We start from the raw sequence: 15,118 nt of genomic DNA on the forward strand, positions 1-15,118 counted from the left end.
ACCTGGGAGGCAGAGGTTGCAATGAGCCAAGATTGCCCCATTGCACTCCAGCCTGGGCGATAAGAGTGAAACTCCATCTCAAAAAAAAAGTTTTAAAAAGAAGACCAGGCACAGTGGCTCACACCTGTAATTGCCAGCACTTTGGAAGGCCAAGGCGGGAGGATCACTTGAGGCCAGGAGTTCGAGACCAGCCTGGCCAACATGATAAACCCGTGTCTACTAAAAATACAAAAATTAGGCAGGCATGGTGGTGCATGCCTGTATCCCCAGCTACTCAGGAGGCTGAGGCATAAGGATTGCTTGAACCCAGGAGGCAGAGGTTGCAGTGAGCCAAGATAGCACCACTGCACTCCAGCCTGGGTAACAGAGTAAGACTCTGTCTCAAAAAAATTTTTTTTTAAAGAAAGTAAGTGCTTTGTGAAATAAGGCACTGCTGACATTTATGACTGGATAATTCTTTGTTGTGGGGGCTATCCTATGCATTGTAGAATGTTTAACAGTATCCCTGGTTTCTACCCACTAGATCCCAGTTGCAAACCCCATCCCTAGGTATATATATATATAAAAAAAGTATCCAGATAATGCCAAATGTCCTCTGGAGACAAAATTGCCCCAGTTAAAAACCACTGATGTAGAGTCATTATTCTGTTCACACAGCATTCCTTCCCAGCTCAATCAGCTTCTTTTTTTTTTTTTTTTCAATCAACTTCTTTAGTAGGTATTCTCATTCAGTCTCATGTGGATTCTTAGAATATTGCTCCAAAATCAAAAGATGAAGGATTCAGTTTGCCCTTTACCATGAATTATCTCTGTGACCAAGTCCTTTAACTTTTGAGCTTCAGGATTTTTTTCATTTGCAAAATGACTATATGAAATATATCTATATAGACATACACATATACACACACACACATATATATATACAATTTATATATACGAAGTAGCTTAGAAAAAATTATTTTAAAAATTATGTTGCTGATGATGATTTAACATATCATCAAAGTGGGAAAAAACCTTTCTGTCAGCCGGGTACGGTGGCTCATGCCTGTAATCCCAGCACTTTGGGAGGCTGAGACAAGTGGATCACCTGAGGTCAGGAGTTTGAGTCCAGCCTGACAAATATGGTGAAACCCCATCTCTACTAAAAATACAAAAATTAGCTGGGCATGGTGGCCTGCGCCTGTAGTCCCAGTTACTTGGGAGGCTGAGACAGGAGAGTTGCTTGAAGCAGGGAGGCAGAAGTTGCAATGGGCCAGATGGCGCCATTGCACTGCAGCCTGGGCAACATAGTGAGACTCAGTCTCAAAACAAAAAAAAACAAAAAAAAAACAACACTTTTCTATCATGAAGGGAGGAGGTGGTTTGCCAGCTGTTAGTGCTGTAGCTTTAGCATCAACATAGGAATTCCGCTCTTTTTTTTTTTTTCTTTATTTCCCCCCCACACACACCTCTGTCGCCCAGGCTGGAGTGCAGTGGCGCGATCTCAGCTCACTGCAACCTCTGCCTCCCGGGTTCAAGCGATTCTCCTCCCTCAGCCTCCTGTGTAGCTGGGACGACTGATGCGTGCCACCAGGCCCGGCTAATTTTTGCTTTTTGGTGTTTTTGTCTGTTTGTTTTTGTGAGACTGTGTTTCACTCTTGTTGCCCAGGCTGGAGTGCAATGGCTTGATCTCGGCTCACCCAAACCCCCGTCTCCCGGGTTCAAGTGATTCTGCTGCCTCAGCCTTCCGAGTAGATGGGATTACAGGAATGCGCCACCACACCCGGCTAATTTTGTACTTTTAGTAGAGACAGGGTTTCGCCATGTTGGCCAGGCTGGTCTCGAAATCCTGACCTGAGGTGATCAACCCACCTATGCCTCCCAAAATGCTGGGATTACAGGCTGGGATTACAAACTCACCTGGTGAGCTACCGAGCCAGGTCTTCTTTTTTCTTTTTCTTTTTTTTGAGATGGTTGAGACGGAGTGTCACTCTTCTGTCACCCACGCTGGAGTGCAGTGCCGCGATCTCGGCTCGCTGCAACCTCTGCCTCCCGGGTTCAAGTGATTCTCCTGCCTCAGCCTCCCGAGTAGCTGGGACTACAGGTACATGCCACAACACCCTGCTAATTTTTGTATTTTTAGTAGAGATGGGGTTTCGCCATGTTGGCCAGGATGGTTTCGATCTCTTGACCTCGTGATCCGCCCGCCTCGGTCTCCCAAAGTGCTAGGATTATAGGCATGAGCCACCCACCCCGGTCAGTATCTTAATTTTAAAACATGTACTAGTATTACTTCCTAGAAACTCTATATGGAAAGCATATACAAACAACACAACTTGTAAAGAACTTGTATTTGAAACCTGAAAGATCTCCTGGGTAGTCCCTTCTCAGCAAGTTTACAAATCAGCCAATCAGCCCCCTCGGCGGGGAAAGTGTCGAGGGACTGGTGTTGGAAGTGTCAACCCGCGGTGGGTTTCCTTCCAAGCATTACCCAGACCTAAATGTTTGGTGGATGCTGTTTCATGCTTGTGAGGCACAGTTAGGGGAAGAGAACGAATGATCGTCACGGATAAATAATAAAACTAGCTGAGTACACTGCGTGTTAAACGCTTTCTAAGCATTTACTCGTGTACTGTCCACACGATCCTGTGGTGTAGATACTGTTACCCATCTTAGAGATGAGGAAACTGTTACTCAGATTTGACGGAAGTGTCACAGCCAGCTGGTAACTCACAAACAAGTTTGCAATCTGCCGAGTGGTTTGCAAAACCACAAGTGGGAGGCTGGGGTACATCAGCCCTGAACGGCCTCGGAACAGCGGAGGAAGGCCGCCGGGGCCCCGCAGTCACGGAACTGCCTCCAGACCTCCGGGACGCTCACTTCCCGGCCGGCTTCCGGGACGGGCCTGCAGCGACACACACATCCCCTGGGACCTGCTTCCCGGCATCCTCCCCGCGCGAGCGCTCACTTCCGGTCCCAAGTAGGCCCAAGCAGAAGCATCACCTCGCCAGCAGCTGCTCCCTGGACACACTCTCCGCTGGGATTCCCCAGTTCTACACCCCTGTACCACCGCCGCCGGGGTCCTCGCTCAACACGACCCCCTTACCTGCCCTGCGCCCCCCAGCGGGCCGCGGGGCCCTTCGCTGACGACCGCCCTCACCTCTTCTCTCTTCGCCTGCCGCGGCCTTTTACAAACGGGGCCAAACTGTTCGCTGTAACGACAATCGTTATTGGTCACAGCCGCCCACGCGCGGCAAGTGGCCGCCCCCCGCCCGAGCTCGCGTTGTCTTATGGGAGTTGTAGTTTTCTCCTTCAGGAACCCGCTGAAACTCTGGGGGAATGCGGTGGTAGAACCTGTGCTGACCTAGCGTGGGTAAAGCTCAGGCTCTGCCTTGGGGCTGGAGTGCTTCTGGCCGATCGATCGTACTGCTGACACAGCGCCAAGGCTGGTCTTACCCCTTCTGGCCTGAGAGAATCCTATTTCTGAATAGACTTTCGCTGGTAATTGATGCAAAAATGGCCTGAGTATATGGACGTAGTGGTTCACGCTTGTAATCCCAGCACTTTGGGAGGCCAAGGCGGAATGATTGCTTGAGGCTAGGAGTTCGAGACCAGCCCGATAACGAGACTCTGGCCTTACAAAAAAATTAAATTAAAAAAAAAAAATCGCCTGAGATTTTCTACATTATTAGCAGATGTCAGCTGTGAATTTAGCTTTTGTTTGGAGGTTCTTGCCCATCTGAGTATTCACCTCTTACTATCACATGTATGTTTATAACAAGTAAACTATTTCTCCCTTAACTACATTTGAACGTTTTCCCTTAAAATTAGATAAAATCAGCTTCCTGTATATCCTAGTTCTGGTCCTTGGAATCACACAGAATAAATCTAAATGGTCTTCATTCATGATTGAAGATAGCTCCTGAGAGCGATGTGTTCATGGTGAGGCCTGTGTGTGTTGGAAAACGCTGGAATGAGATTCTCCGCTCTCCTGGCCCTAGTCTGGCTACTTACTATTGGTAGCAGGTTGGGAAACCTTAGTCAACTATTTATAAGAGAAATTGAAGGTTCCAGGACTAAGGTATGTAATATTTCTTAAACTGGAAAGAGAGGGAGAGGGGCACAGTTTTTCGAGAAGACTTTTCAGTTTTCTTCTCATTTATTTATTTTTTGAGAGGGAGTCTTGCTCTGTTGCCCAGGCTATAGTGCAGTGGCACAATCTCAGCTCACTGCGGTCTCTGCCCCTGCCCCCAGGGGTTCCAGCAATTAGCCTGCCTCAGCCTCCAGGGTAGCTGGGATTACAGGTGTGTGCCACCACACTCAGCTAATTTTTGTATTTTTAGTAGAGATAGGGTTTCACCATGTTAGCCAGGCTGGTCTCCAACTCCTGACCTCAGATGATCCACCCACCTCAGCCTCTCAAAGTGCTGAAATTACAGGTGTGACCCACCATGCCTTGCCTCTTCCCATTTATTACGTAAACTAAAAATAAAATCCGAAGCCCCACAGTGACTGAATGAACTCTCACTCCTTGGTCAAGGGCACATTAAACTGAATTCTCCTGGGTGGAAGGGGAAGTCGGACATGCCTTCTTATACCTGCTCTTTTGGAGTTTAGGCATAACTGACCAGCATTAATGTTAAAATAGAGATTATAAGAATGGCAGAACACTCTCTGTGGCAATAGAATACCAAATAATAAACAAGACCAAAGGCCATGCAAGGCAAGAGTTAAGCCACACCCTTGAAACCATAACATCTCTTTAAAGGAGTTTTTTTAAATGAGTTTTTTTAAATTAACCCTGTATCTTGTGGCTTTCCAGCCTGACTCAGGTATAGCATCACATGATAAACAGGCCCTGCCCTTATAACTTAAGCATTCCTTTCTACTGACTTCGAGTCCTTAGGCAAAGCCTCTCTCTCTCTCTCTCTCTCTCTCTCTCCCCCTCTCTCTTTCCCATCTCTCTCTGTCTGTATCTCTCTTTCTCTCTCTCTGTCTCTCCAGGGCCTCTCTCTGTCGCCGAGGCTGGAGTGCAGTAGCGCAACCTTCACCTTCTGGGTTCAAGCAATTCTGTGACTCAGCCTCCCTAATAGTTGGGATTACAGGCGCCCGCCACCATGCCTGGCTAATTTTTTTGTATTTTTAGTAGAGACAAGGTTTTGCTATGTTGGCCAGGCTGGTCTCAAACTCTTGACCTCAGGTGATCTACCCGCCTCCCAAAGTGCTGGGATTACAGGTGTGAGTCACTGCGCCTACCTATTTATATTTTTAGTAGAGAAAAAGTCTCGGTATGTTGCCCAGGCTGAACTGGAACTCCTGGGCTTAAGGACCCTCCTGCCTCAGCCTCCCGAAGTCCTATGATTTTAGGCATGAGCCACTAAACCCCATCCATCATCATAGTTCTAAGTCATTACTTGTAACTATTCCTTATTCTGGTCAATTACTACAAAGAATTTCATGGAGAGCCTACACTAGTCAAGACATATTTCTTAGGCCCTGGCATTAATGACTGACCCCCAGATCTTTGTGGCTTAAAACAACACACATCATTGTTTAGGGTAAGCATCCTTAGATCAGCTGGGATCCGTCCTTTGTTGTTATCTTGCTCATCCGCCTTCTCTCTGTAACACTTATTGTCATCTGTGTGTGTCAAAGACCCACTGGCTTTTAGGGCCTCTGGCCAGAAATAGCCCAAGTCAAACTTTCGCTTACATTTAAATTTTTTATTTTTAATTTTTTAAATGTACTTGTCACTGATGTGAAGCTCACTTTTTTTTTTTTTTTTTTTTTTGGCCAAAGCAAGTCGTATGGCCATGCCTGAGTGTAAGAGCCTGGGGAAATAAAATCCTCCCAGAATAGATAGACTACCTTAATGGATAACCTATTCCAACTTATGAGATCCTCAGGTTTCTGTACATCAAACTCCCAAGAGGTGCCATCATGTTATTCATCACTGAAGTTGGCTTGTTACTTCTCCCTTTCTCTTACTTTTCTTTAGTTTTAGTTTCAAGGCTTTCAGTCCTCAAAAATGATTATAAGGCTGGGTGTGGTGGTTCACACATGTAATCCAAGCATTTTGGGAGGCAGGAGGATCACTTGAGCTCAGGAGTTTGGGACCAGCCTGGACAACGTGGCAAAACCCAGTCTCTTAAAAAAAACAAAAACAAAAAACCAAAAAAACATTAGCAGGGTGTGGTGGCATGTGCCTGTGGTCCCAGTTACTCAGGTGGCTGAGGTGGGACCTCATAATAAAAATAAAAAATAGGCTGACCACAGTGGCTCACACCTGTAATCCCAGCACTTTGGGAGGCCAAGGTGAGCAGATCACCTGAGGTCAGGAATTTGAGACCATCCTGGCCAACATGGTGAAACCCCATCTCTACTAAAAATACAAAAATTAGCTGGGCATGGTGGCACACACCTGTAATCCCAGCTACTCGAGAGGCTGAGACAGGAGAATTGCTTGAACCCAGGAGGCAGAGATTGTAGTGAGCCAAGATCATGCCACTGCACTCCAGCCTGGGCAACAGAGCGAGATTCCATCTCAAAAACAACAAAAATGGAGAGAATGTTTCTGAGAAGCTTCTAAGCAAACATTTCTTGACAGGTTGGGGTCTTCACTCCTCATGAGGGCCCCGCCATACACAATCGTGTTCACTCCTGCCTCTGCACCTTTATGGACAGTGTCAGGATCTACTCTACCATCGACCTCTGTATCCAAAGATGGAAACTGAGTCCTCGACTAATCTTTGGCATCATATCTTCCATAAATTTCTGCCCTCCAAATCCTGGTTCCACTGTCATAACCAAGGCCATATCGATATGATTAGCCCATGGTGCCAAATACTCAACTGAGGTTCCTGGTTTGTTGACAAGGCCAACATTCATCGTGTTATCCCAAATGTTTTTAATCAAAGCCCCTGGGTTCTCTGCTACAGCCATTGGCTTTACCCACTGTTGTGGCTTGGACACCATCATGTGCATGTCAAAGAAAGCATCTTAGCCTAGCTGCTTTCAAAGCCTTTCTACCACACTGTGACAAAGGTGATGTTGGGAACAAAATGCCCATCCTTTATATCCAGGTGCAGATAATTAGCCCAGAGTCCAGCATCTGGAGGCACTTGGCCCCTAAATTGGCCAAGTTGCTTTTGAGGATGAATGGGCCAATCCTGCAGTCTGACACCACAGCGCTGCTTCCCAAGAGCATGTTATCCCATGAGACCCCTCTTTTTCTAACTTCTTACAGGAAATATAACACATTAAGTTTTAGCCTCTGTTTTTTAATATAAACATTTAAGGTTATGTATTATTATTATTATTGTTTTTAGAATGAATTGCCCAGACTAGAGTGCAGTGGTGCAATCTCAGCTCACTGCAACCTCTGCTTCCCTGGTTCAAGTGATTCTCATGCCTCAGCCACCCAAGTAGCTGGGATTATAGGCATGTGCCACCATGCCCTGCTAATTTTTGTATTTTTTTGTAGAGATATTATTTAAATTTTTTCATCCAGGTGCGGTGGCTCACACCTGTAATCCCAGCACTTTGGGAGGCCAAGACAGGCAGATCACTTGAGGCCAGGAGTTTGAGACTAGCCTGGCCAACATGGTGAAACCCTGTCTCTACTAAAAATACAAAAATTAGCCGGGCATGGTGGTACACACCTGTAATCCCAGCTACTCGAGAGGCTGAGGCAGAATTGCTTGAACCTGGTAGGTGGAGGCTGCAGTGAATCAAGATTGCACCACTGAACTCCAGCCTGGGCAACAGAGTGAGGCTCCATCTCAAATAAATAAATAAATAAATAAATATTAAATTAAAATTTTTCATTATGGTAGTTTCTTCGATCCATAAGTTATTTACATAAGTGTTTTGAAATTTCCACAAATTTTTGTAAGTGATCTCTTTTATCACTAACTGTGATAGAAACAAAATAAAGATTTTATTTTATTTTATTTTTGAGACAGAGTTTCGCTCTTGTTACCCAGGCTGGAGTGCAATGGTGCGATCTCGGCTCATCACAACCTCCGCTCATTGCAACCTCCGCCTCCTGGGTTCAGGCAATTCTCCTGTCTCAGCCTCCTGAGTAGCTGGGATTACAGGCGTGCGCCACCATGCCCAGCTAATTTTTTGTATTTTTAGTAGAGACGGGGTTTCGCCATGTTGACCAGGATGATCTCGATCTCATGACCTCGTGATCCACCCGCCTCAGCCTCCCAAAGTGCTGGGATTACAGGCGTGAGCCACCGCGCCCGGCCCTCTGTGCATTTTCTTACTTTTTGGCACAAGTGTATTATCCAAGTTCCTCCTTTCCTCCCTCCCTCTTTTCTTTCCTCTCTCTCTCTTTCTTTCCAGGGTCTCTCTGTCGCTGAGGCTGGAATGCAGTGGTGGGATCCCTGCTGACGGCAACCTCTGTCTCCTGGGTTTAAGCGATTCATAGCTGGGATTACAGGCGTGCGCCATGAAGCCCGGCTAATATATATATTTTTTTGAGTTGGAGTCTAGTTCTGTAGCCCAGGTTGGAGTGCAGTGGAGTGATCTCGGCTCACTGCAACCCCCACCTCCCGGGTCCTGGTTCAAGCAATTCGCCTACCTCAGCCTCCCAAGTAGCTGGGATTACAGGCATGAGCCACCATGCCCAGCAAATTTTTGTATATTTTAGTAGAGATGGGGCTTCACCATGTTGGCTGGTCTGGTCTTGAACTCCTGACCTTGTGATCCACCCACCTCGGCTTTGTATTATTTTTTTAGAGACAGGGTCTCATTCTGTCATCTAGGCTGAAGTGCAGTGGTGCAATCCTAGCTCACTGCAGTCTTGAACTCTTGGACTCAAGGGATCCTCCCACCTCAGCCTCTGGAGTAGCTGGGACTACAGGGGAGTACCACCATGTCCAACTAATTTTGAAAAATTTTTTGTAGAGATGGGAGTCTTCCTATGCATGCTGCCCAGGCTAATCTTAAACTCCTAGCCTCAAGCGATCTTCCTGCCTCAGCCTCCCAATGCTATGGGATTATATGTGTGAGCTACTGTGGCCAGCCTTTGTTAGTGATTTCTAAACTAATTTCTTTATAGTCAGAAAATATGATAAGCTACCTTTCTGGGGTCTCTTAGAAACTTTGCTTTGTTAATTAAGAAATGATAGCTCCTAACATTTAAACATTTAAAGGCATTTCCTTTGTTCTTTTTTTTTTTTTTTTGAGATGGAGTCTTGCTCTATCACCCAGGCTGGAGTGCAGTGATGCAATTCTGCAACCTCCATCTCCTGCGTTCAAGCGATTCTCTTGCCTCAGCCTCCTGAGTAGCTGGGACTACAGGCGCCCGTCACCACGCCAGGCTAATTTTTGTATTTTTTAGTAGAGATGGGGTTTCGTCACGTTGGCCAGGCTAGTCTCGAACTCCTGACCTCAGGTGATCTGCCCACCTCAGCCTCCCAAAGGGCTGGCATTACAGGCGTGAGCCACCTTAAACAGCCCTTTGTGGGTTTTTTTATTTTTTTATTTTTATTTTTTGAGACAGAGTATCACTCCGTCACCCAGGCTGGAGTGAAGTCATGCAATCTCAGCTCACTGCAACCTCTGCCTCCCAGGTTCAGGCGATTCTCTTGCCTCAGCCTCCCAAGTAGCTGGGATTATAAGCATGCGCCACCACACTTGGCTAATTTTTGTATTTTTAGTACAGATAAAGTTTCATTGTGTGGCCAGGCTGGTCTTGAGCTCCCGACCTCAAGTGATTCATCCGCCTTGGCCTCCCAAAGTGCTGGGATTACAGGTGTGAGCCACTGCACCTGACCAAAGGCATTTTCTTTTTTCCTTTTTTTTTTTTTTTGAGAGGGAGTCTTGCTGTGTTGCCCAGGCTGGAGTGCAGTGGCACGATCTGCAAACTCCACCTCCCGAGTTCAAGCGATTCTCCCACCTCAGCCTCCCAAGTAGTTGGGATTACAGGCACAAGTCATCACCCGACTAATTATTATTATTATTTTTTTTTTTAAGACGGAGTTTCGCTCGTTACCCAGGCTGGAGTGCAATGGCGCGATCTCGGCTCACCGCAACCTCCGCCTCCTGGGTTCAGGCAATTCTCCTGCCTCAGCCTCCCGAGTAGCTGGGATTACAGGCACGCACCACCATGACCAGCTAATTTTTTGTATTAGTAGAGACGGGGTTTCACCATGTTGACCAGGATGGTCTCGATCGCTTGACCTCGTGATCCACCTGCCTCGGCCTCCCAAAGTGCTGGGATTACAGGCTTGAGCCACCGCGCCCGGCCCACCCGACTAATTTTTGTATTTTTGGTAGAGACAGAGTTTTACCACGTTGGCCAGGCTGGTCTCTGAACTCCTGACCTCACATGATCTGCCTGCCTTGGCCTCACAAAGTGCTTGGTGGGTGTAATTATAGGCATAAGCAACTGCACCTGGCCTTTTTCCTTTTTTTTTTTTTTTTTTTTAAATTTTTGAGATCAGCCTGGCCAACATGGTGAAACCCTATCTCTACCAAAAATACAAATATTAGCCAGGCGTGGTGGTGCATGCCTATAGTTCCAGCTACTTGGGAGGCTGAGGCAGGAGAATCACTGGAACCTGGGAAGCAGAGATTGCAGTGAGCTGAGATCACACCACTGCACTCCAGCCTGGGCGACAGGGAGACTCCGTCAAAAAAATAAAAAAACATTTTTCATGTGTGTTTGATAATAGATGTGTGTGTTTTGTTTGATATTACTTTGGCCATATCAGCTTTGTTTAAGGTTCCCTGGCATATATTTTTCTGTGTACTTTTGTTTTAGACAGGTTACTTAAAAGCAGCAGCAGCACATCTATCTAGATTTTTAAAATCCAATTAGACTGAGTGTGGTGGCTCACAACTGTAATCCCAGCACCTTGGGCCTAGGCAGAGAATCACTTGAGCCCAGGTGTTTGAGACCAGCCTGGGCAACATAGTGAAACCTTATCTTTATAAAAATAAAAATATTAGGCCAGCACAGTGGCTCACACCTATAATGCCAGCACTTTGGGAGGCCCAAGAAGGTGGACCACGAGGTCAGAAGTTGAGACCAGTCAGGCCAACATAGTGAAATCCATTTCTACTAAAAATACAAAAAAGTAGCCAGGTGTGTGGTTGTGTGCGCCTGTAATCCCAGCTACTAGGGAAGCTGAGGCAGGAGAATCGTGTGAACCTGGGAGGCAGAGGTTGCAGTGAGCCGAGATCACACCATTGCACTCCAGCCCGGGTAACAGTGCGAGACTCTGTCTCAAATAAATAAATAAATAAATAACATTACGGCTGGGTGCAGTGGCTCATGCCTGTAATCCCAGCACTTTGGGAGGCCAAGGTGGGTGGATCATGAGGTCAAGAGATCGAGACCATCCTGGTCAACATGGTGAAACCCCGTCTCTACTGAAAATACAAAAAATTAGCTGGGCATGGTGACGTGTGCCTGTAATCTCAGCTACTCGGGAGGCTGAGGCAGGAGAATTGCCTGAACCCAGGAGGTGGAGGTTGCAGTGAGCCGAGATCGTGCCATTGCACTCCAGCCTGGGTAACAAGAGCAAAACTCTGTCTCAAAAAAAAAAAAAAAGAAAAAATAAATAAATAAAAAATAAAAACATCAGCCAGGCATGGTAGTGTGCACCTATAGTCCTAGCTACCTGGGAGTCTGAGGCAGAAGGATGGCTTGAGACCTGGAACTCCAGGCTGTAGACAGCCCATGATCACACCACTGCATTCCAGCCTGGGCAACAGAGTGAGATTCTGTCTCAAAACAGAAAAAAGGAAATTCAATCAGTTAATTTAATTTAGTAGATTAGTCCATTTACATATAGTGTATTGACCAATTTATTTGGAATTTTTTCCACTATCTAATTTTGTGATTTCTGGTATTTGTTTTTTGTTTTTTTGATCTCGGCTCACTGCAACCTCAACTTCCCGGGTTCAACTGATTCTCCTGCCTCAGCCTCCCAAGTAGCTAGGATTACAGGCGCCTGCCACCATGCCCAGCTAACTTTTGTATTTTTAGTAGAGATGGGCTTTCATCATGTTGGCCAGGTTGGTCTCAAATTCCCGACTTTAAGTAATCTGCCTACCTCCCAGAGTGCTGGGATTACTGGTGTGAGCCACCACACTTGGCCATGTTTGATAATTTTTATTATGAACTCATAACTAATTATTTTAATCTGAGGTGATCCTGAGTGACTTGGATGGAGGACACATTCTTCCAGAGAGGATGTGTGCATATCCAAACTATATAAGGAATTTCTACTAATTGATAAAAAACAAAAACCGTGAAACAATCTAATGAAGAAATAAACTAAGGATGTGAAGATACATCACAGAAATAAATACAAATGGCCAATTATGAAAAATGACTAACTTATAATCAGGGAAATGCAACTGAAAATACCATTTTACATTCATCAGACTAGCAAAAAATAAAAGCGAGATTGGAGTGTAAAATGGTATACAGCCTTTTTGAGACAGGGTCTCGCTCTGTGGGTCAGGCTGGAGTGCAGTTGCTCAACCTCGGCTCGCTGCAACCTCATGTTGGCCAGGCTAGTCTCAAACTTCTGACCTCAAGTGATCCACCCACCTCAGCCTCCCAAAGTGCTGAGATTACAGGAGTGAGCCACCATGCCCAGCTGGTATATAGCTGGTTTTTTTTTTTTTTTTAGACAGAGTTTTGCTCTTGTTGCCCAGGCTGGAGTGCAATGGTGCAATCTTGGCTCACTGAAACCTCCACCTCCCAGGTTCAAGCGATTCTCCTGCCGCAGCCTCCCAAGTAGTCAGGATTACAGGCATGCACCACCATGCTTGGCTAATTTTGTGTTTTTAGTAGAGACGGGGTTTCTCCATGTTGATCAGGCTGGTCACGACGAACTCCCCACCTCAGGTGAGTCACCCGCCTCAGCCTCCCACAGTGCTGGGATTACAGGTGTGACCTGTATATAGCCTTTTAAGAGGGTAATTTGGCAATATATAATACAATTATTACAATTCACATTTCCTTACCTTAACACATTCAATTTCTTTTCTTTCTTTTTTTTTTTTTTGAGACAGAGTCTTGCTCTATGACCAGGCACCAGGCTGGAGTGTAGTGGTGCAATCTCGGCTCACTGCAAACTCCGCCTCCTGGGTTCAAGCAATTCTCCTGCCTCAGCCTCCCTAGTAGCTGGAACTACAGGCGCACACCACCATGCCCAGCTAATTTTTGTATTTTTTAGTAGAGACGGGGTTTCACCATGTTGGCCAGGATGGTCTCGATCTCTTGACCTCGTGATCCACCCGCCTCAGCCTCCCAAAGTGCTGGGATTACAGGCGTGAGCCACCGTGCCCAGCCAACACATTCAGTTTATAAGTATTCTAGCGAAACAGTATAGACATGCACAAAAACACATGAATTCTGTGTTTTTGTTTTGTATTTTTTTTTTCTTGAGACAGGGTCTTGTTCTGTTGCCCAGGCTGGAGTGCAGAGGCATGATCACAGCTCACTGCCGTCTCAACCTCCTGCACTCGCGATCCTCCTACATCAGCCTCCCGAGTAGCTGGAACCACAGGTGCATGCCGCCATGCCTGGCTAATTTTTTTTTATTTTTTGTAGAGATGAGATCTTGCTATGGTTGCCCAGGTTGGTCTTGAACTCCTGGGCTCAAGCGATCCACCCACCTCAGCCCTCCAAAGTGCTGGGATTACAGGCATGAGCCACTGTACCCGGCCTGCCTCTGTCCCCTTGAACACTGATTATCCTGAGTTTTGTCCTCAGTCCTCACCTCACTTGGTGATCTCTACTCCAAGCCTCCAACTAACATGTAAATACAGATGACTCCCATTTCTATATCCAGCCTGAATCACCCTCCTAAATTCCATATCATTACCTACTAGATATTTCTACCTGTGTCTCCCACATCCAGTCTCTCACATTGAAAGATAAAGCCAGGCGAGGTGACTCACGTTTGTAATCCCAGCACTTTGGGTGGCCAAGGCAGGCGGATCACCTGAGGTCAGGAGTTCAAGACTATCCTGGCCAACATGGTGAAACCCTGTCTCTACCAAAACCACAAAAGTTAACTGGGTGTGGTGGCACATGCCTGTAATCCCAGCCACTTGGGAGGCTGAGGCACGAGAATCGCTTGAACCCAGGAGTCGGAGGTTTCAGTGAGCTGAGATCACATCACTGCACTCCAGCCTGGGCGACAGAGTGAGACTCTGCCTCAAAAGAAAAAAAGATAAGACTCATTAGCTCTCATTTCCTGCTTTCTCACTATGATAGCTCCTATCCTTACTCACTCTCACAAACATGCTTCTCTTCCTTCTCACATCCCAGTAACTAATGATCCACCATCCATCTAACTGCTCATCAAGTCTGCAACCTGGAACACATCTTGACTAAATACAAATTGAATCAGTGGCTCCCTAGGGTCTTCAGGATAAAAAAAAGTTTAAATTATATCACATGGCTCAAACAACTTGGCCCCGATTTGGTCCTCCAATGCCAGCTTTTTTGGGGGAGGGCGGGGACAAAGTCTCACTCTGTCACCCAGGCTGGAGTGCAGTGGCATGATCTTGGCTCACTGCAACCTCCACCTCCTGGGTTCAGGTGATTCTCCTGCCTCAGCCTCCTGAGTAGTTGGGATTACAGGCACCCACCATCATTCCCAGGGAATTTTTGTGTTTTTGTAGAGATGGGGTTTCACCATGTTGGCCAGGCTGGTCTTGAACTCCTGACTTCAGGTGATCCACCTGCCTTGGCCTCCCGAAGTGCTGAGATTACAGGCGTGAGCCACCACGCCCAGCCAATGCCAGGTTTTTATTACCTTACTCCCAGTACTCCAGCTGGTAGTACTAGCCACACAAGGTGGAAAATCATTTGGTCAAAACTAGATTTTTTGAAATAGCAATTTAACTAACTCATTTATTAATTGATTAATTAAACATGTATTAAGCATTTATTATTTACCATGTACTGGATATTATGGCATTGAAGAAATAGTCACCAGGCCAGGCCCAGTGGCTAATGCCCGTAATCCCAGCACTTTGGGAGGCTGAGGTGAGTGGATCACTTTAGATCAGGAGTTCGAGACCAGTGTGGCCAACATGGTGAAACTCTGTTTCTACTAAAAATACAAGAATTAGCCAGGCATGGTGGTGTGCACCT

General features: G+C 46.3%; 1 protein-coding gene and 1 pseudogene across 4 annotated transcripts in view; both read right to left on the reverse strand.

Annotated features, from left to right (window-relative positions):
- Positions 1 to 3,186, reverse strand: part of CUNH2orf42 (chromosome unknown C2orf42 homolog) — a 42,132-nt gene extending 38,946 nt beyond the window's left edge. The window contains exons 1-2 of one of the 4 annotated variants that reach the window (XM_064364208.1): positions 3,086 to 3,178; positions 1,900 to 2,103 (exon numbers count right to left, since the gene is read on the reverse strand). The gene's annotated coding sequence lies outside the window, so the exon portion shown is untranslated. The other 3 variants (XM_012433942.3, XM_012433945.2, XM_012433944.2) reach the window with 3 other exon arrangements.
- Positions 3,187 to 6,523: 3,337 nt separating this feature from the next.
- Positions 6,524 to 6,963, reverse strand: LOC105704587 (ribulose-phosphate 3-epimerase-like; annotated as a pseudogene).
- Between the last annotated feature and the right edge of the window lie 8,155 nt (positions 6,964 to 15,118).

The sequence above is a fragment of the Aotus nancymaae genome, unplaced genomic scaffold (genome assembly GCF_030222135.1).
Source record: "Aotus nancymaae isolate 86718 unplaced genomic scaffold, 86718_ANA_hifiasm-v0.15.2.pri h1tg000057l, whole genome shotgun sequence".
In the NCBI taxonomy this organism is placed as follows: Eukaryota; Metazoa; Chordata; class Mammalia; order Primates; family Aotidae; genus Aotus; species Aotus nancymaae.